This window comes from Ascaphus truei, chromosome 5 (genome assembly GCF_040206685.1).
Source record: "Ascaphus truei isolate aAscTru1 chromosome 5, aAscTru1.hap1, whole genome shotgun sequence".
In the NCBI taxonomy this organism is placed as follows: domain Eukaryota; kingdom Metazoa; phylum Chordata; class Amphibia; order Anura; family Ascaphidae; genus Ascaphus; species Ascaphus truei.
Window position 1 is genome coordinate 31,250,770 of NC_134487.1, and position 22,541 is coordinate 31,273,310.

General features: G+C 42.3%; 1 protein-coding gene across 11 annotated transcripts in view; it reads left to right on the forward strand.

Annotated features, from left to right (window-relative positions):
- The window catches only part of PCLO (piccolo presynaptic cytomatrix protein), a 442,770-nt gene that overhangs the window by 24,465 nt on the left and 395,764 nt on the right, over positions 1-22,541 (forward strand). The gene's annotated exons all lie outside the window — the stretch shown is intronic.

Sequence of the window (22,541 nt, forward strand, 5' to 3'; positions counted from 1 at the left end):
TTGCCTCCACTTCAAGGTATGACCAGTATGCAGGTAGGATAGTTAGGGCATATATTGTCTATTTAGTCTCCAAAATGGAGTAGGTGTTTATTTTATTTCTTTTTGTATGCTGTACATTGTTTAAAGGAACAGGCTCAATAAACCCATATGTTAATTTCACCCTAATCTGTCTCCATTAATGTACCTCTGCCAACATCTCTTACAATATGTAAAAACTTTTGCTGAAATTTACAAACCAGGACAAATTTTCAAATCTAGAAAAAACAACATTCGCCAAACATTAAAATGCAATTTGCAGGTCACATGACCAATTTTTAAGAAATTCTGATGAAAATTGGCAAAGAGAATATAGGGCACTCTCAGTGTGAGATGGACAGGCAAATTATTGGAGATAAGAAAAAGGCAGAGGTATTAAATACATTATTTGCCTCTGTGTTTACCAATGAGGAGTCAGTTGCAAAAATATTGCAACAGGGGGAAGCCATAACCTCTATATTTACGAACAATTGGTTAACTCAGGAAGAAGTGCATAAACAGCGTGATAAAATTGAAGTAAATAAAGTACCTGGCCCCGATGTCATGCACCTAAGGGTTCTTATGGAGCGATGTCCAGTTATAGCCAAAATGTTTTATTTAATATTCAATGACTCTGTGGCGGTAGGGGTAGCCAGCCTCACATAATAAAGATGAAGCCCGACTGGCTGCTCCAATATTGTGTGTCAATGGCCGCCTCTTTGAGGCTCATTTGGCCTGGATGTAATGTAATGTAATGTTTTGTGTAACCCCTTCCAGAAAAGAGCTAATCACTGTGTGATGTCTGGAAGGGGGGAAAACTTTATGAATTGGGGAACGGGGACAGTAACATAAAAAAAGCACTTTTATTTCCTCTGTTAGTATGTTTCCCATACAGTTAGCAAGTCAGTATTGTCTTTCGTATTGTCAGCATTTCTCTGCATGCAGACCCAGTAATTCACTTAGCTGGGCTGCAGACAGAGAAATGCCGTGTCGTGGGAGAGGCTGGGGGCGTGTAAGTACCAGGACAATGGGGAGTGAAGGAAGTGCTGATTATCAGGTCCAGGGACAGTCTCTCAGTGGGGCAGAGCCTTTATTTCTCTGAGACGCTGTAGTGCCTTCTCAGCGGGAGGTATGGGGCTGGCTAAGGAAACCATTGCTGGGTCTGTCACGTAGGCACGATTTACATTGGCCAGTTCAAATTTCCCACTTGCCTGCAACTCCTGCCTCGAGGGGCGGTGCAGAGTACCTAAGCTGGCCGCCTCCTCTGATTGGTGCAGCCGGGCGAGCCCTTGCCCTCTGATTGGCTCTGCAGCCTCACGATCCGTGCTCTGATTGGCCCGCGGGTCCTGCTCCACGAAAAGTATAGCAGATCAAGGGCTATGCAGGCAGCGTGGCCGATCAGATTACCAGAACAGTTTCGGGAGTTGATCGGAGACACGGCTGGCGGCATTTTCAAAAGTGCTTTGTGTGAATTAGCACTGAGAAGCCGTAGGAGCTGTACAGGGCAAGCCTTCCGAAGCAGGCCCTGCACTTAGTCGAGGCTAGATTCCTCTCCCCCAGATCCCCAGTTGGTGAGTATTTCACTGTGATTTTGAATGTTTGCTGGCTTGCCAGATTAAACTTTTGTTTATTCAATTATTGTGTCCTGTCTGGTGATAGTGATCCCGGTGGTTTCGTTGTTAAAAGTTCTGGTCCCCCGTGACAGACTCCATTTCCACAGGCTCAGTACCACAAAATTGGCATAAAGGAGACAAGGGGGACAATATTTAATAAGGGAGCTAGATCCCTACCGGGGAATGACAGACCTGTAAGCCTGACATCAATAGTGGGAAAGCTACATGAAGGTTTAGTATGGAATAATATTCAGGAATACCTAATGGATACAAAAATTATTAGTAATAGTCAACATGGATATATGAAGGATAGGTGGTGCCAAACTAACCGTATTATTTTCTTTGAGGAGGTAAATAGGAATTTAGACCAGGAAAATGCAGTTGATGTGGTCTACTTCAATTTTGCAAATGCTTTGATACAGTGCTACACAAGAAGTTAGTGCACAAAATAGAGGAAATTGGTCTCTGAAAAAATATTTGCACCTGAGTTGAAAACTGGTTGAAAGATAGACAACAGTGAGTTGTCATAAATGGAACCTTTTTAGGTTTGGCTAGTTTTAGTTGAGTACGTCTAGATTCGGTACTGGGACCCTTGCTTTTTAACTTGTTTATTAATGATCTTGATCTTGGCATAGAGATGTGGACACAGAAGAGAAAGTGTCCCAAATTAAGCACTCAGGCTCACGCTCTGATGGAATGTATGAGTGAAACTGAGTGCTTAATTTGAGTCACTTTCTCTTCTGTGCCCACATCGCTATACACCCAACAGCACGCTCACACATTTTATAGCAGTAGCGGGGGCTCCCTACTAGTGTTCTGTTGGCATAGAGAGCAAAGTCTCCATCTTTGCTGATAACACTAAATTTTGTAAGATTGTAAAATTGGAGCAGGGTGTAGTTTCTCTCCAGAAGGACTTGGATAGACTAGAAACTTCAGCACGTAAATGCCAGATGAGGTTTAATACTGATAATTATAAGATTATGCGTTTGGGAAACCAGATTAAACAGGTAATTTACAAGTAAATGGGGAAAATATGACCAATCCTTGTTAGTGAAGGACTGAGTTCCTGTAGTAGCTGCAAAAGGCAAATAAGATCTTATCTTGCATTAAACCAGGTATGTATGGAAGGGAAGAAAGCATAATTCAGCCACTGTATAATGCATTAGTAAGACCACACCTTGAATATGGCGTACACTCTATAAAAAAAGACATTATGGAACTAGAAAAAGTACAGAGAAGAGCCACCAAATGAATAATGGGGATGGAAATCTGATTTACGAGGAGAGTATAGCTAAATTCGATTTGTTTACATTAGAAAATAAGCATCCAAGAGGGATATGATAACTATATATTTTCGGGGTCAATACATGGAGCTTTCAAAAGATCTATTCATCCCAAGGGCAGTACAAATGGCACACGGTCATCCCTTAAGGTTGGAGGAAATGAGATTTCCCAGCTACAAAGGAAAGGGTTTTTTACAGTAAGGGCAGTTAAAACGGGGAATTGATTACCCATGGAGACTTATGACAGATACAATAGATACAGTATCTTCAAAAAGAAGTTGGATATCTTTTTAGAAAATAAAGGTATACCGGGCTATACCAAATAAGTAAACATGGGTTGATGTTGATCCAGGGAAAAATCTGATTGCCGTTATTGGAGTCAGAAAGGAATTTATTTTTTCCTCTTATGATAGATCCAGGGCTGGTGCAACCATAAAGCCAACGAAGCAGCTGCCTAGGGCAGCAGAATTTGGGGGTTGGCCAATTTTTTACTGCAGGGGGATTTCCCCAAGGAGGCAGAGAGCTGGGAAGTTCCTTCCATCCTGAATGGCTGCATTACCCAGCAGCAGCCAATCAGGAGGAGGTGTAAGAAATTGGGGGGCGGGACCGAGCAGAGGAGGAAGTATTGTGGATCAGAGAGAGATGAGGGTGTGTTCTGGTGTGTGTTTTCAGTGGATTTTTGTGTGTGTGTGTGTGTCACAGGGAGAGAGAATGTCGGAGAGAGGGGGGGGGAAGAATGACCGAGAGAGGGAGGGGAGGGAGAGAAGGGGAGAGTGACAGGGTAAGGGGGAACGATAATGACAGGGAGAGAGGAGGAACAGAGAATGACGAAGAGAGGGGGGGTGTGTATGAATGTTAGATACAACCTATTAGGTGTAACAGTTACATTTTACATGGATCGGGAAACAAATCTGGCGTGTGTGTGAGGGCGGAGGCACAAGCTGAAGGTTCACCTAGAGTGCCAAATACCCTTGCACCGGCCCTGGATATTAGATAATGTTTCACTGTTGTTTTTTGTTGCCTTCCTCTGGATCAATATACTAGAAATACAAATATAGGATAAGTAACAGTTGACTAAATTTAACATAGGTTGAACTCAATGGAAATATGTCATTTTTTAAACCACCTCTATTATGTAATCTGGTTTTTGCGCTGAACGCTATCTGTAGTTAACTATGCTAATCCTCGATCTCCAAAAACCTTGTCTTTACTTCTACCCCTTATTCTACCTACTTCATTACTTAGAAATGTGGAATAAACAGATTATACAACTGATGACGTCTATCAAGTCAAAAGATGATCCTTGAATTTGTGAATTTGTGAAGCCCATTGTTATGATTTTTAGCTCTGGATGTTAAAATACAATACAGGAAGAATTCCTGAGCCTAGAGAAAATTCATTGCTTCCTTCTGAAGCTCCAACATTGTATTTGCAATTCTGGCTTATTTTTGTCCTCTTAGGTTTGATTCATACATGTTGCATTGTTGTTGATGTGTACAATTGATGTACATGCAGTCAATATTGCAGAGTATACTTGCTCGAACTGAAAAATAAAGTCCAATATAGTTACATAGTTACATAGTAGATGAGGTTGAAAAAAGACGTACGTCCATCAAGTTCAACCTATGCTAAATTTAGACAATATAAGAAATGCAAAAAAGAGCAGGACTCCAAGATTATAATAACGCGGTCAGAGACACCTTCACACTATCTAAAGTCCCCTTGCGCCACCCCTGGAAGTGCTAAAAAATACATTGAATATACATAACAAATAATACAATGCATAATGATACCGTTCAATAATACAGCAACAGCGTTTCCAGTATAGTATGAGTGACCCAGACACAAATCTCTTTCTCTCTCTCTCTTCTCCCTTCTCCCCTTCAGTCCCTTCTCCCTCTCAGTCCCTTCTCCCTCTCTGTCCCTTCTCCCTTTTCCCCCTCAGTCCATTCTCCGTTCTCCCCCTCAGTCCCTTCACACTCTCACACCCTTCTCTTGTCACTCCCTTCTCCTTTCTCTCACTCCCTTCTCTCTTCTCCCGCTCACTCCATTCTCTTTTACTTCCTTCTCTCTCCTCTCTCACTCTCCTTCACCCTTTTCTCTCACTCTCCTCACTCGGAGGCAACGGCTAAGGAGGCAGCAGCGCGGCGAGAGCCCACCAAGGCGGTAATTACTTGAGTTGGGCCGACTTCCGGACGGTAATAACTTCAGTGTTTGGACCTGGGCGTACTGCTGCCTTCACTGCCACAGCTTTCACTGCCCACGCCACAGGTAGGGGCCACGGCACATGTCTCTACCTGTGGTGAAGCTCCCTGGGCCAGATGTACTTTGCCCACCACTGGTCTACTGCTTTGGACCAAATCATTGGAGAATAAATTGCTGACCACTTTACAACTATCTTGGAGTGCTACTCCTTTTTGCGTTTCTTACATTGTTAATATCAGAATGCATCACAGTGACAGAAGTTTCACCTACCTGTTGATTTGTATCTTGATGCACAGGACACTGTTCATTCTCTTGTTTGCATGTCACTGTATATCCTTTACAAATGAGTATTCTCTTGGCTTCTATTGGGGCTTACTTTTTAATGACAACGCATCACAAGCCTCTGCCATTAGGTTGGTTGTCAGAGGTGCCCCCCTGTCTCCTATCCCCCTGTCTCCTATCCCCTCCGGCTCGCGCGCCTAATCCTACGGCTCCGACAACAAATGACGCTGCGGGGTCATGTGACGTCACATGACCCCCACGGCATAATTTGACTCCGGTTGCCATGGAGACGTGTCGCTGGAACTCCAGGTAAGTGAAAAGTTACAGAGGCCTTGCACGATGCCTCTGTAACAGCCGCGCCCCCACTTTCCGCACCGCTGGGTTAAGTCACAAACACAATGGTTTGTGATCTTGCATATATTTTTCTTTCCTTTTTCTTAAGCTTGGCTACTTAATGTTGTCAAAGCAGCCATTTTGTACGCACAGGTTATTCCTGAAAAGCTTGCCTTTTTAATTTGCTGTGTCTTTGGGACATTGTCTACAACACCGTGGAGTAAGAAAACCCACATTTAGTTATTTTTTTTAATCTTGTTTCTCTGCCCACTGAGTCGACATATAAAGAATAAAATCGAAGATGCAGAAATCATCATCATTGTTTATTTGTCCTCTCCTGGGCTCCTAAATTCATATATGGAGTACAATTGAAGCAGCACCAGATACATATATATTGAAAGCAGTTGTTTTTATTTTGATAAAAATGGGGCAGTTTTACTGCTCTGGTTTTGCTACATTATACGTTGGGTAGACATATCTGCTGCTCACATTCTAGAGTAACGCACAAGCATGTGTTGTGCTATGATGTGGTCTATCTTATTATAACAGCTGTTATATGGAGAATAAAGCAAGCAATATGTGCTTGGCTGTGCGCATCTTGAAGGTTGAGACGCAGTCAATGTGCTTGATCAATTAGCAGTAGCCCAGTGTTCGACGAGTTGACGGACATTTTAAGGCAGTGTCTTTGATCAGTGTTTTTTGTTCTTCCCACATTAAATGTTTTGAAAATAGTTTAATTTGGAGATTGTCGCTTCAGCTTGGGCTGGGAAAAGGAATGCCTATTTTGTGTGCATTTCTGAAACGGCAACTCTCGTATCCAAACAACCATAATCACAGCTGAACAATACAAAATACAGAACGTGCTACATTAGTCAAATACAGATGGCACATTTGGAAGTGGATGTGCTCCTGTTATAGCATCCAGTAACTGATATTTTGTGTCCCTTTATGTGAGGGAAGCTGAGCCGTTTATGATATATAACATGTGCTTGAATGAACGGCAGGAATAGAATATGCTTTACAGATTGTGTCTTGTTAAAAGTTACTAAAGGTGTAATAGAGTGAGTACACAGTAAGCGACTGTGGCTGGAAAAATAAACTGCTAGCTCAGGAGTTTTTCAACACTGGAATGCGTTATCAACACTCACCGCTACTTCCAGAACAGATTCCGTTGGATAACCGACGACTGCCTGTACGCCTATTGGATTATTGTGTCGGCATAACTTTCTGTCCAATTTTACATATACGGTTATAGGATTAATGACCATTACCAGTGTGGATCGCTCTTAATAGGAATAAACAATGCCTAATTTTATTTCTGTTTAGTCATTGATTTTCTGCACTTAGTCTGAAACAACGTTCATGTTTTTGAGTTATTAGTCATGTCACAGTTATTGATCACTGTAAATGGTTAAAGAGGGTTGAAAGCAAAATATCTGTCATTTTTGTTGTAGGTTAGCCAGGGTGCAACAGGTACGAGAGTTATTTTCAGTGGAAATGCAAAACGATCTCTTGATCCAACTAGATGCAGTTCAATTTCACATTGCTGCTGTAACTGGAAACAATGTAATTGAGACACTATTGCGGGCTGTAGAAAGTTGATGTACTGTATAAACTATCCTAAGCAAACTACAGTGTCACACTAAGCTAATATTGTTGACAATTCTATAATTCGACCATTCAATAGACTATTTGTAGGTGAGATTTTGCCCAGCTGAGTAAAAACCTTAATTTATTAATACCTCAGTTAAAAAACAAACAACCCCCCCCCCCCGGGTATTTCTGAATACAGCAGCTGTGCTCTGTGCAGTTCTGTCACATGATGTTCACCCTATGAGATTTGTTGATTATTTTGGCTAACACTTGTGGGATAAATAATTTAGCTGTTTGGGTGTTGTGTGTAATTGTGTATCTTTTTTCCCTGATGTAGGTCCTGAAAGTCGGACTTCATTTATTGACTTTTTTTTTTAAAAAAAAAAGATTAAAGTTTTAAAGTTATTATTAGTGTCTAATTGTTCTATGTACCATTTGGGATTGGTTAGCCAATAATAAAAAATAAAAAAATCACAAGAAAAACAAAAAAACAAACATTTGGTGGACTCCAATGATAGAAATGTAAAGGCATGTGAATCCACCTGTAATTTTAACTCCTCTAGGATTTTATCATTAGACCACAAACTATGTTGGAATCTGGTACAGATCGATGAAACCATGTCACAATAGAAGTTTACAGTACTTGAACGCGAAGGACAGAGAAAGTAATCCCTTTAGAAATGGAGCACTCCTTCTAAAACATTAGATACCTTTTATTATTGCTGTTTTTTTTATGCAGTACTCCATTTGTAAAGGGATTACTTTATCTGTCCTTTGTGTTCAAGTACTGTATATCATTACTAATCCCCAGGCAGCACCCACATACAAATAATCATCGAAAGACCACAAAACTACCCAAATAATATCCAGATAGAGCAAAAATTCAATTTTGTTTCAGCACAGAGTTTTAAAGCAGGAATTCTCCTTTCCTTTTTTAAAAACAAAATAGTTCTAGGATTGAAGCAGAGGGTTTCCGGAGCTGAACTGTGTTAATTTCAGCGCGGCTGACCCCCTACTTCCCGAGATAATTACCTCTGTAGGGGGTTGTGTGCGCCTATCAAAATGGGAGATTTAGGGGCGTGGCTTGGAGCTCAGACAAGATGGACGTGTAGTGCTTAAGCTCCTGAATAGCAAAACCACAAGCTTTATCCATAACAGGGCATCGTCGCTCTAATTACCAAAAAAGACACAGATTTAGAGTGTAGTAGAGCTGGGGATCACCACAAACTGAGACTTGAACAAATCGGACTATATTTGGGGAAATTACCCACTTATGGGGCCTAGATGGTGTGGCTGCTTGTAAACCTACTGTAGGCCGAAGAGACACGAGGCCCTGCAGTATCATACGGATAAACAGGCACTCAATAAAACCACAAAATCAGACACCCACTTACAGATGCAAAGTACAACATATTTGACTTTATCACAGAGCAGAAGAGTATAAGAACAGAGCTGAAAAAACGTGAGTTGGATTCTGCCCCTCTCCTCCTGAGGCCCTGGAGAATACACAGGCGAGCTGACTCGCAGATCTGTCCCCCCAACCCCCCTTCAAACAATTAAATTGGAACCTGGTCTGCCTCCCACTCCTGTCAACCCAAATTAGGAAAATCTCTCTTTCTGGACACCCCTCCTCCCACAGGTCTCTGCTGTGGCAGAGCTGTCAACTGCCAAGCCAAGCCTGTCTCCCTATTCCCGAGCGCTGCACACCCCTGTCACTCGGCGCCATTTCACATAGGGGTCTCACGGGTGCTGCGAGCTGTACCCACACCTGAGCCTCGGTCCCCCTGGGCCTGATCGCCCTTCCTCACGAGGGCTGCAGCCTGTCCCCCGCCTGAGCCTATCTCCCCCTGCGCGCTCTGGAGGAAGAAGTGAGGGAGTAGCCAGCAGACTATCAGCCGGGCATGGCATCTAAAATGGCTGCCATAGCTCTGTGAGGGAGAGAGAGCCGAGTACCGGACATACCTTCCCCAGACCAGAGGTCCGTCAGTGCGCGCCTTCCTGCTCCGTGGTCCTGCGCTCCCCCCCCCCCCTACACACCTCCTGCCGTCCCTACTGGGGACTGAGGCTACTGGTGGGGCCTGCGGAGGGCTCGGGTGCGACGGGAGGATAATCAACATGGCTGCCATGGCGCTGTAGCTGCACGCAGCACTTACCTCTCCCGGCCGGCAGAAAATCTGACCAGCGCGCCTTCCCGCTGCTCCCCCCTGCCTCCCTGTGCTCCCCTGCCTCCCTGTGCTGCCATCGATCTGCCTGCTCTGTTGCGGTGTGGAGGGGGGCTGAGAACAGCTGCTACAGCAGGATCGGAGCTGCCTGGATCTCTGCGTTCCAGCCTGCGTGTCACCGAAATCCAAGATGGCCGCCGCAGGCTGGATTTAAAGGTATATCACCCCCCAGGCACTTAAATAAATAAAAAACACCAAAACACAAAAACCAACCAGCCTGGGTAACACACAAGCATATGCAACCACTGAAAAGCTGAAAAACAGGGCTCTGAGTTGTATTCCAACACACTTTCTCCCCATCCCTAATCTTCACAATAAAAAAATAAATATATATATACAGCCACTGTGCAGAAAAACCTCCCCTGCCGTTGGAGCTCCCCAATGTATGGCTACCTACGTTTAAAAAATAAAGAAATACCGCAGTCATAGTCAGAGCCTACGCACGAACCGGCCGGGCTATTTAACAACATCATGAAAATTGACAGATAAAGCAACCAAAGCTAATAACTAAATCCCACCTGCACGGCTATAGCTGGTGGGGTACGTCCCTGAGCAACGTAAGTGAGAACTACCAAAATAAGAGTAAACAACACCACAATGTCCCTCGGTGGTGCGCACGTGGCGCAGCCCACAATGGCCTGAAGCGGGCTCCATGAGGCGGCGGGCTTACCAAAGCATCTAACAAATCAAAAGAAGTAGGAAACGCATAGACTGGAGGCGTTGGATATAGTACTCCCCAGAATGGCTCCGAAAAAAGCAACCCCGCAAGACTTCTTCAAGACAAAGGAGAAAAGCAAAGCGGGCAGATCAGAAAGCAGAGCGCCATCTCCCACTCAGTCAGACACTGAACATGAACCTGAGGTATGTGAACAAACATCAACCAAAAAAGACATTGAGAACTTATATGCAAGCCTAAAAACCTTACTCCACCAAGAGCTCCAAAGCGCTCTCAAAGACCTCAGAACAGAGGTCAGCTCTATAGGAGAACGCACTGATACACTGGAACATAAAGTGGATGAAACCATTAACAACCAGACTACTATGGATACGGAGATCCTGGCCCTAAGAGCCAGAATGGCTGCCGTGGAGGAAAAACAGGAGGATCAAGAAAACAGGGCAAGAAGGAACAACCTCAGGTTCAAAAACATTCCAGAGACAGTCACAGATCTGGAGAGAGCAACAACTGAATGGCTACAGACCCTTCTCCCGGAAACACCCCCAGCACTACTGATCCTGGACAGGATACATAGAGCTCTCAGACCGCGACCACAAGCCGGAGATAGAGCTCGAGATGTAGTGGTGAGGATGCACTACTTTAAAACTAAAGAGGCGATTTTTAACCTGGCACGGGAAAAAGGAGGGCTGAAATGGGGAGATGTGACGATAGACGTGTACAACGACCTAGCCCCATTAACGCTGTTGAAGAGGATGGCTCTGAGACATATCACAAAAGTCCTGAGAGACAACGAAATCCGATACAAGTGGGGGTTCCCATTCCGCCTCATCGCCACCAGGAATGGAACGCAAGCCTACATGAGGGATCCAGAGGAGGGAGTGGACTTCCTAGAAAGACTGGGATTGCAACCACCAGACTCCATGTCCAGCGAAGAACGCAGACCGCCTCCCGTCAGACCCGTATGGAAAGAAGTGGGCAGAGGAGCCACTCCACATAGAAGAAATCCAAAGGATCCCCAGAAATCTTAAATTTTAGGTCTATGCAAAACCTGCTAAAGTGGAGAAGACCCGTAAATCCCGACATAAGGAACTATGTCCAAATGATAGACTAAGATGTGTTACATAGATCCAGATAAGAAATAAGTAGGGGCCAACATCATTCCCTCCCCCATGCTTGAGCGGGTAACCCGTAAGGTAGAAGTAGAAGTACTGGTGACAGTACGCAGAATACATGTAGTTATGCAAAAATACATAAATGAAAAAGCAAAAATGTATGAGGGAGGAGTTGTAGACAAGATAGGGGAAATGTATGAACCCGGCTGTTGAATCATGCCTGCTCGATATAAAGCTGGTCACAATGGTATAGAGGTACACACCTGGCAAGGAAGATCTACTATATTAAATAAAAAATAAACAAAACGGGATAGAAATGTTAACTGATAAAAAAAAAAAAAAAAGTTGATTTGTTGAGCGGGCCCGCCGCCTGGGGCCGCAGTACGGCCATTACACACCCAAGGTTATGGGTGTGAGATTAGCGCTACTGCGCAACCGCAGAGAAAGTTCGTTCACGTCCAGTGAACACACAAATCCAGGCTATGTTAGTCACCTGGATTATCCTATATATGTTGTTTTATTTTTGATGTTTACATGTTTGAATGTTGTCATTACTGTACGAGGTGCAGGGATACCCTCCAGGCCGACCCTCAAGGGAAACCAGAAAATGAATCCACTAGAGAAGAAGACCTCACACCCAGGTAAAAACAAATGACACTAACACTAATATCGCATAACACCAAGGGATTGAACAATGTAGTAAAAAGGAAGCTAGCCATGACAGAATATAAAAGACTATCAGGGGACATAATATTCCTACAAGAAACGCACTTCACTGCTGGCTCCACCCCCACGTATTGGGACAAATTATACCCCCAGATATACACAGCTTCGGCAAAGGACGAAAAGAAAAGAGGGGTGGCCATACTCCTAGCAAGGAACTCTCCATTTAAGGTAGACAGGGTAAGAAGGGACCCAGAAGGACGGTACCTAATAATCACGGGGAGCATAGAAGATACACAAATAACCCTAGTTAATGTGTACGCACCAAATGAAAATAAGAGAATATTTTTCACAAAATTGTTTCGGCTGCTGGGCACAACCTCCCGGGGCCGCCTGGTCATGGCGGGAGATTTTAATATAGCCTTAAATGAAAAACAAGACAGATCTAAACCTGCCCTAGCTAAGACAATGGCTGCCCGAAAGGGGGAGAGAAAAACCCTAAGAGAGGGACTTAAAGAGTTTGATTTAAGGGATGCATGGAAGGAGATGAATCCGCAGAAAAGGGACTTCTCTTTCTACTCAGCCCCCCACAAAGTATGCACACGGATAGACTACATATTTGTAGATTCCTTACTGATCCCAAAGATTACAAAGGCTACAATACACCCTATTACTTGGTCAGATCATGGTCCAGTTGAAGTGCACATTGACGACATACACAAGAAACCAAGTAAAGGGACATGGAGACTAAACGAGTCTCTATTAAAGATGCCAGAAGTCATAGTTGAGATCAGTAACGAGGCCTCCAACTACTTCCGAATAAACGAAGGTAGCGTGAACTCACCCTATATCCTTTGGGAGGCCCATAAGGCAGTGGTGAGAGGAAAACTTATCAGCATCGCATCGCATAGAAAGAGGGAGAGACAGAAACAAACAACAAGCCTGCAAGAAAAGATAAAGACCCTAGAGGAGGCACATAAAGTAAATCATAGCATAGCCATGGAGACCGAATTGCAGGACCTCAGAGGGAAACTAAATTTACTACTTACTGATAAAGCTGAAAAGGCCATAGCTTGGACAAAACAAAAATTCTACGAGAAGGCCAATAAGGCTGACACAATGATGGCCACAAAATTGAGGAAGGATAGAATGCAATCTAGAATACATAGCATTAGAAGAAAAGATGGGGTGTGCACAACAAACCCACAGACAATAGCTAATGAATTCACCACATATTACAAAGAGCTATACAATGGAGATAAAGTAGATAAAGGGAACACCACCAAGAAAAGACAGAGAGCTTTTCTCAGAAAAATAAATTTGCCTAAACTCACAGAACAGGATATAACAACACTATCCCAGCCAATTACGTCGACAGAGGTTTTAGAAACAATAACGGGGTTGAAGAACTCCAAGGCCCCGGGACCAGATGGTCTATCCAATATTTACTATAAAAAATTGGCCCACATATTAGCTCCCCAATTACTAAAGATATTTAACAAAGCTCTTGAGGGAGAGCAGTTTCCTCAAACGATGCTGGAATCAAAAATAATATTAATACATAAAGAGGGAAAAGACCCCACCCAATGCAAAAGCTACAGACCGATATCCTTGATCAATAACGATCTCAAAATATTTTCCAAAATATTGGCCACAAGATTAAATACGTATCTTCCGCAACTGATAGACGCAGATCAGGCTGGATTCATACGAGGTCGCCAGGCCGGGGATAATACACGAAGAACAATTGACTTAATCCAGATAGCCAAACTCGATAAAACGCCTTCGATGCTACTATCTCTAGACGCCGAAAAGGCTTTTGATCGTATTGATTGGGGATATATGTTTGAGACACTTCGAGCATTCGGGGTAAAAGGCAAATTTATGAACGCTGTTACATCACTATATGGAGAACCCACAGCTAAAGTATCCTATATTAATATGCAGACTGAGAAAATCAACATAAGGAATGGCACAAGACAAGGCTGCCCCCTGTCACCCCTATTGTTCGCGTTGGCGATAGAACCTTTAGCAGCCCAAATCAGGGTGAACCCAGATATCGGGGGGATTAAGGTCAAACAAAAAGAATATAAACTAGCATTGTTCGCCGATGACATATTGTTAACCATCTCAAAACCCTTCACCTCGCTCCCAAACTTATTTAGTAACTTGTCAGAGTTCCAGAAACTATCGGGGTTTAAAATAAACAACGAAAAATCCGAAGCCCTAAATATAAATCTCCCTCAGGAACAACTAAAGCTAATAAAAATAAACTTTGATTTCGCGTGGAAGAAACAGGCTATAAAGTACTTGGGAATATGGTTGACTAACACACCCGACACTATATATGAGACCAACTACCCATCACTAATAAAACCGCTGAAAAAAGAATTAGAAGAATGGTCCAGATATCATATATCATGGTTGGGTAGAATAACTGCCATCAAAATGAACTTATTGCCAAGAATATTGTACCTTTTCCACACACTTCCAGTACAGGTCAGAGCCAGGGACATGCATGAGCTGCAGAAAGCTATCACAAAATTCATATGGAATAACAAAAAAGCGAGAATAAAACTGCCCACATTATATAGATCCAAACAGTCAGGGGGGCTAGCTTTGCCACACTTGTGGCAATATTATCAAGCGGCGCATGTAAGCCAACTGGTTCACTGGCATGCACATAAACGGAAGAAAAAGTGGGTGGAAATTGAGTCCGATGTGATATCTGGGTCATCCATAGAAATGATACTGTGGTTAACAAAGAAAGAAAGACCAGCACTGATGGTGCCCCTGGAATCTATCACACACTCGCTAGCCATGTGGGATTCATTGAAACTTAAACATGGGCTATCCACCAACAAATCTCAGTTGACACCACTATTTGACAATATTAGCTTTATCCCGGGCACGGAACCAACAGCGTTTAAAGAATGGTGCAAGGCAGATATCATAAGGGTAAAAGATCTATGGGCAAACAATGCTATTAAGACGTTTGAGGTAGTAAAGAGAGACTATGGCCTCCCTGATTCGGCCTTTTTTAGGTATCTTCAATTGAGGGACCACATACAGAAGACAGGTCCGTATAGCGATTTCACAACATTTGAGGATTTGTGCCTCATGGGGGAGGACAAAAAGGGCCTAATCTCTAAAGTTTACAGCATACTTGCAGACGGTAAACAGGAATTGGAGATAAAGCCCAAATGGAGGGCGAGGTGGGAAGAAGAGCTGGGAGAACTAGATCAAGAGCAGTGGGATAACATATTTGAAGGAATAGCAAAGAGCTCCACATGTGTATTAATAAAAGAAAATGCATATAAAATGCTCCACCAATGGTACTACACCCCACTACGATTGTCCAAATTTTTTAGAAACATGTCCCCAGTGTGTACAAGGGGGTGTGGCCAGCAGGGATCGTTTATACATATGTGGTGGACGTGCCCAAAGGTAACAAAGCTATGGAGAGCCACACATGATATGGCTCAGACAATTCTTGGGTATGACTTCCCCCTAGACCCCTGGAAGGTACTACTATGCAGACCAATTGAAAGCATAGAAAAAACTGACGACAAACTCCTGACACACATATATACAGCTGCCAGATGCGAAATAGCCAAAGACTGGAAACAGGAACAGCAGCCGGCCATACACGCTGTAAAAGCGAGATTATGGAGGATCTGTCTTATGGAAAAACTGACGGGGATACAAAACGACACAGTACAGAAATACATAGACGTCTGGGAACCGTGGAGAACCTATATAGGAAATAGATATCTTTCGAGAGCTACTCTCCAGTCCTGAAAACCAAAAAATAGGTGGGGTAAAAACACACAAGCTAAGGAAATTAATAAAAAAATAAAAAAATAAAAAATATATAACAATAAATAACAAAGAGCTTCACTATTGAGACAACCCTGGTGTGATAAGGAATCGTAATTGTATAAAATGCAGAGGTGAGCCTGGAGGGTATCCAGTATCCAGATTCGGATACTCTATAAATGCATGGAGGTTAAGCCGGTGTGACAACAAAAGAAATTAATATTCTAAAAGCAATGAGACATTTCCTTCTTTTTCTTTTTTCCCTTTTAAGTCTTTTGAGTTAATTTTCTGTATTCACTACTTTAAACGCTGTAATAACAGTGATGTCATTATTGTCTCCCCATTGAATGTGTTATTCACTTGATACAACTGTATGTGATATGCAAGTAACATGTTCCCCTTTTTGTGTTTTGTATCCCACTCCCCATTTTTCTTAACAAAACAAAAAAACAAATAAAGAATAAGTTGAAAAAAAAAAATGGGAGATTTAAACCTACAGCATCATGCGGGCCAATAGGCAGCCGTGGGCCCCTCGGCTTCCTATTTGCCCGCGTGACCAGGACATTTAAACCTGCGGAGCTGCTACCGGCATTACCTACGGAGGTAACTCTGGAAGCAGGGGGACCCCGGAGCTGAAATCAATGCCGTTCAGCTCCGAGACCCCCAGCTTCCCACCTAGGAGGGAGGAAAACATTTTGGGGTTTATGCATCTGCTTCTTTAAGGCAATCTCACTCTGTGGTTCTGATTTCATCTTTTGCACTGTTAATGTGACTTGCAGTGAGTAATCATTATAACATGAGTTACATAATGTGTTTAACATCAAGGGAGAAAAGAAGGTAAACTCTACATGTGATTGTTATTTATTAAGTGTTCATTGATTGTTTATGCCACCAAATCCAAACCTAATAACACCCACGTTTAGAGGAAAATAGTTCTTATTATTAGTGGTAGTAGTAGCATACTAATATTAATAATAATACAGTATACACTTGTCATTTATTAAAATGCCCCAAAATGTTGCCACCTTTTGTTGCACCTAAAAACTATTTTATTTCCGGAAAACATGTATTTAAAAAAAAATGTCTTCAGGATATTTTTCAAACTAGCACATTTTTTATATTTAAGAATTCAGACCCGAAGATCTTTATTTTGCTTTTACTGTAGTTGTAACAAATTAATTTGAAATCAAATAACTAAAATGAACATATAATTGTTTGTTTTCAGTGCAGCAAACTATTTTTCTGTTGATGGGATCTGAAATGAAACATCTAATTTTTTAGCACTTGAGTAAATTATACATTGATATGCATATCTAAAGATGTCGAATACAGTGAACCATCTGCACCTTTATTATATTTCCTGGCAACTGTAATTTACTGCTACATATTGCCATGTGGTGAAGTTTGCTGTGTTCTGGGTAATGTCAGAGCAGTAAGTGCCGTTGATTCTTTGTTTGTGCAGACAAGATAATCTGTATTTTCAAATCCTATTGATATTCAGTTAGCTTTTGTGCAGCCCAGATGAACCTTTAACTGCAACCTTGGTATTATCCTTTATATTTTGGAAAATTATTTCATCCGATGAAACAAGAGTAAAAAAAATAAAAATAAAAACATGTTTGTAATGTAAATATTTGCAACATTTTAATTGCAAAATAAAGTGTACTGTATGTTTACATGCAGATATTTTGTATAGTTGGGCAAATATAGTCATACTGTAGGTCTACCTAGTATTTTCTGTGAAATCTGTAGTTACCCTACAGACTGTACATTTTGAGTTTCGCCTGTGAAAATTATTCTGCTGAAGTATTTCTAGCAATCACCAAGTTTTGGATATTTAATCTATAAAGTGTGTGTGTGTATTAAAATATAACTTGCTAAAGTGCCCGACTTCGCATGGGTTGCAGTATTCTGGCATTCTCTTTTCCATTTAAGACTTCAAACTGTGAATAAATCTCTCCCACCTCTTCTCTCTCCCCTCCTCTTCTCTCTCCCCTCCTCTTCTCTCTCCCCTCCCCCACACCTCTTCTCACTCCCCTCCCCCACACCTCTCTCTCCTCCCATGGAACTGCAGGGTGGCAGACAGGAGAGCAGACATGAGAATTTGTTATCTTCAGGTGACGGCCGCGTAACGTGAGCGGTTCAGCCAATGAGGGTGAACCGCTCATGGCCACACCTCCCTGTCTCCTCTGCTTGTCCCCTGCCTGCAGTTCAACATGCCGCTCGGCGGCATCACAAGGATGACATCAACGGATCGTGCTGCCGCTCAGTCGGAGCTGGTACAATCAAGGCCTAAAAGACTTGTGATTAACCAGAGAGGGGATCTTCATTACAGACAAGGGTGCCGATGTCTTTGCAAACAGAAAGGCCTGCTACAATATAAGCAAAAAACTGTGAAAATGCTAGGCACTCCTGCGCATACAAATAATGACGTGTTCAAGTGACAAAATTATACACAATATTTTAGTGGTAAATACGTGACTTTATATAATAAGTAATGTGACAAGTGCACAGTGAAAAATATAATAAATATTTGCAACGCCCTATTCGGACCCACTAGTAGGGATTGTTCTCGTAGGCCCCTATAGATTCACGATTTCTGCAATACTCCAGGAGGAGCATAGGATAGATGCATAAAGAAAAAAAGAAAAACACAACTAAGTGCAGGTGTTTTCAATTCAGTGACTTGATGTAAATCTTGGCTCTTATGTTCTGCCTACTTACAATGTAGTAGGTCAATTAGTGCATACCAGTATCACAACCATGGCAATCTTTCTGTAATATCATGAAGTTGGTACCTCAGGAAAAGAGAAGAACAAGGACCATTGCACAGCTCGTATATAAAAAAAAATATGTATAAAAAATGTAAGTAATGTACTTACGTGTGCAAATTTTAAAAGCATACTGTATGACACAATCAGTGTACAGACAGCTCACCGTCACGTTATTCTCACCGCCACCGCTCCCTTGTGAGCCATCTGTCCCGATGCTACAATATAGGAGCTCCAACGTTTGTGCTGGCACACAACTGTGCAGCGCGTTACCAGTATTGTGATCGTATGTATAAGATCCTCGCACAGAGGATCATAATTATGTTATATTGTTGTGATTATAGGGGGTTGGATATAAATACTTTTGTTTGGTTATTCATACCCTGGTGTTGTATCCTATTGTCTGACCTTTGGCCATGTGCTCAGCTAGTGAGAACGCATGGCAATAATGGGGGGTAGAACTTAGGCCCCCGCCTCAGCAGTAGAGGTTAGACTGAGGTAATTAAGTGAGGTGTTGTGTGTGTGTGTGTGTGTGTGTGTGTGTGTGTGTGTATATGTATATGTATGTATGTATGTATATATATATATATATACACACACACACACACACACACACACACACACACACACACACACACACACACACATATATATATACACACACAGTGGTTGACAAATCACCAAAAAATCTACTCGCCACACAAAAAAATCTACTCGCCACCTTGTATCAAACGTGTGCTGCTTGGGCCAATATTTACTCGCCCGGGGGTTAAATCCACTCGCCCGGGGCGAGCAAATGTATAGGTTTGTCGAACACTGTATATATATATATACGAAAAGAAAAGACTGCGCCTGGTATATCTGGATATATTACTAGTGTGGTGTATATAGTTGATGTTGAATATAATTGAAAACACCTCTAGTGTGTTGAAGAATAACCACAATTCTAAAGTGTGCTTAATTAATTAAATATATTAAAATGCATGAACCAAGATAAATAATGAAAAAATGAAAAATAAATTAAATTAATAAATAATATAAAAATAAAATCACAATAAATGTTAAAAATCAAATAAATGAATAGTGTCCATGAAAATTGATCAGGTACCAAACCAATAATGTGATTTGGAAAAGTCTGACAATAATATATCCAAATACTGGCAGCCTTCTTCTTGGGCACAACAACCTCCCTTGATAGACCTGACAGAAAAAAAGAAGAAGAAAAAGCGCCCGATCTTCGTGTATTGTCGTAAATAAAATTTAATAAAACATGGACATCACAATTCAAAACTCACAAGGTTCCAAATAATAAAAGCATTGTATGAGTAAAACTCATGCTCCGACCCGTCGTGTGTAGCCACCACAGCGCCTCTGCTCCACTGGAGATGCTTCGAACTGACGTCACACCTCTCTGGCTGGTGTTACACCTTGGAGGTTCCTCCGGCAACTCCCGTCTCTTGGGCGTAAGTTCCCTTCGTGATAAAGAGTCCCAATTCACCGGAACAGGGTCTGGCTTCACTCACACAACTGGCATTCTGAGTGCTCGCTATCAGTGCCAGCTTCTAATGTCCTTTGCTATAGCGAGGATCTCTTCTGCGCCTACTCACAACTCCCTTGGTCTGGTGGGCTGATAATACTCCATGCTGGATCCTATATGTGGCCTTATCAGCCACTGCAGTAGCACTCTGACTCAGGGCTGTATCTCTATTGCTAGGTCCCCAGTGGTCGCAGCATCATGCGCGGCGCACACAAGGTACGACCGTCGTTGGGGCCGGTCCCAGTAGCTGCCTGCATGCCCTGGCACGATGCGTGACCACATTCAGCAAAGACAAGGATTTTGACTTTGCTAGTGGCGACGGAGCGTTGAGAGAATGAGGGCGAACCAGACATATGATGTCATGGCTGCGCCCCCGCCATATTTCCCCGTTGCGCGCTGCTTGGAGTCCACTAGGTCGCGCTGCTGCCAGGAACAAGTGCCGCCAGGCACCCCATAGTCCTCGCACTGGGGACTTAGCCGTAAGCTCTCTCTCTCTCTTCTCGTCTCCCTCTAGTTCCTGGTTCATTGACTCCTCCACCTTTGTACTCACTCTCTTCTCATTGGCTGTCCTGAACATATGTCCCTGTTCCAGCAGCTGAGGCTTCTGGGAGTCGTAGTCCAACTCCTGCTGCCTTGTTATTATCTCTCTCTCCCAGCAGTACACATCAGAGAAGAACACAGCAGGAAACAGCATGTTGGCATAGCTGTGTTCTCAGAACTGTCATCTGTTTGAATAAACGGAAAGTTCTCTCCTCCATGCTACTGCTGCTGTGTTCTGTCAAGGGGTCACATATATATATTATTATCGTTTATTTATAAGGCTCCAACATATTCTTTAGCACAGTAAATTTTGTGGTACCAGAATGATATAAATTACGTAAACAGAATGACAAACCAAATAAGAACAAAGAAGCGGAAACCGTTACAGAAGGTAATCCGGACCCTGCTCCTGAGAGCTTACAATCTAGAGCGAATAATGGTAAAAGTTGAAATAAAAGATAAAGTGGCTGCTCATTGTGGCGCTAAGTATGCCTCAGGGTGGAGTTCCAGCTGGTCCAGTTAGGATTTGGGGGATATGAATGTTAGGAGGTGTCAGATAACACGGTGTCTGGTCCAGCCGTACAGTGGGTCCCACTTGGTTTACGGACTATATATCTTGAGGGGATGCAAGATGGGCTACCTTTTTAAAAAGGTGAGTTTTCAGGGATTTTTTAAAAGTCTGAAAACTGAGGATAGAGTCTGTGTTCGTGTGGTATGGAGTTCCAGAGATGAGGATGCCGTACGGGAGAAGTCTTGTTGGTGGGAGTAAGAGGAGGTAATTAGGGAGGAAGAGAGACGGAGTTCATGGGCAGAGCGGAGTGGGTGTTTATGGGAGTATTTGGAGGGCAGGCCTAAGATGTAAGGGGAGGCAGCATCGTTGAGGGCTTTGTAAGTCAGAGTTAGAATTTAATTATAGTGTACAGCGCTTTCCAAACCTTGCAGGTATCTTCTTCAAGGGGTTTTCCTGACTTCTAAAAAGAATTGAAAGATGTGATGAGACAACATTTTGAGATATCCCAATATGTGTAATTTCTCCCTAACTTCATATTGCTCCATATAACCATTTAAAACTGTCATGTTGACACAAGTGCAGTACAATTGGAGTAAGGTAGCTTTATACATTAATACACGTTCCTAATTACTTGTACTGCATCAAATTAATTGCTGTTTCTTGGGCTTGATACAGTCTGACATTGTTTACAGATTTTTTAGTTTAATAGCTCGTGGCAAATAGGAAAAATTTTACTCACGATCCAAGAATCTCAATTATTTACTGCAATTGCAGAAAAGGTACAGTATCACTTTGCTGTGCTTTTGGGGAAACTAAAGGGAGTAATGACACTCAGATGTTGAAATATTTGTAGCCTTCATTTTAAGTGTGTTTTGTATGTTTTTCTGTGTTTTTGTGTCAGTTTTATATATATAAATTTTCTTTTTTCCAATTATCTTGAATATTGACTTTTTTTGTGTTTCTTTGGGACACATTGACTTCCTAAGGGTAGCTATCACCCTGTGAACACTCATTAGTTAAGGGTCATCACAAAACAAACAGCTGTGACATATTTAATGGTGCATTTAATGGTGCACTGTTCTATATTTTAACTTTATTGTGGATTTCTCATTCAACTGAAAATCTCAAGTTTTTTTTATCTTTGCTTTATACATCTATTTTCTGTAACCATTTGACTAGTGTTGTATGTCCCACCTACTCTTATTTTGCCTATACTGTTTTTGCTACTGGTCTTTAGCTAAATGGTGCAATTGTAGCCAGCTCATTCCTCCCCCTTGGTGGGATAAACTATGTGTTGTGATATTCTGCGCCATCAATGCCACCTTTTATTTCAACATTGCCCCTTGTTACCTCTAGATTGTAAGCT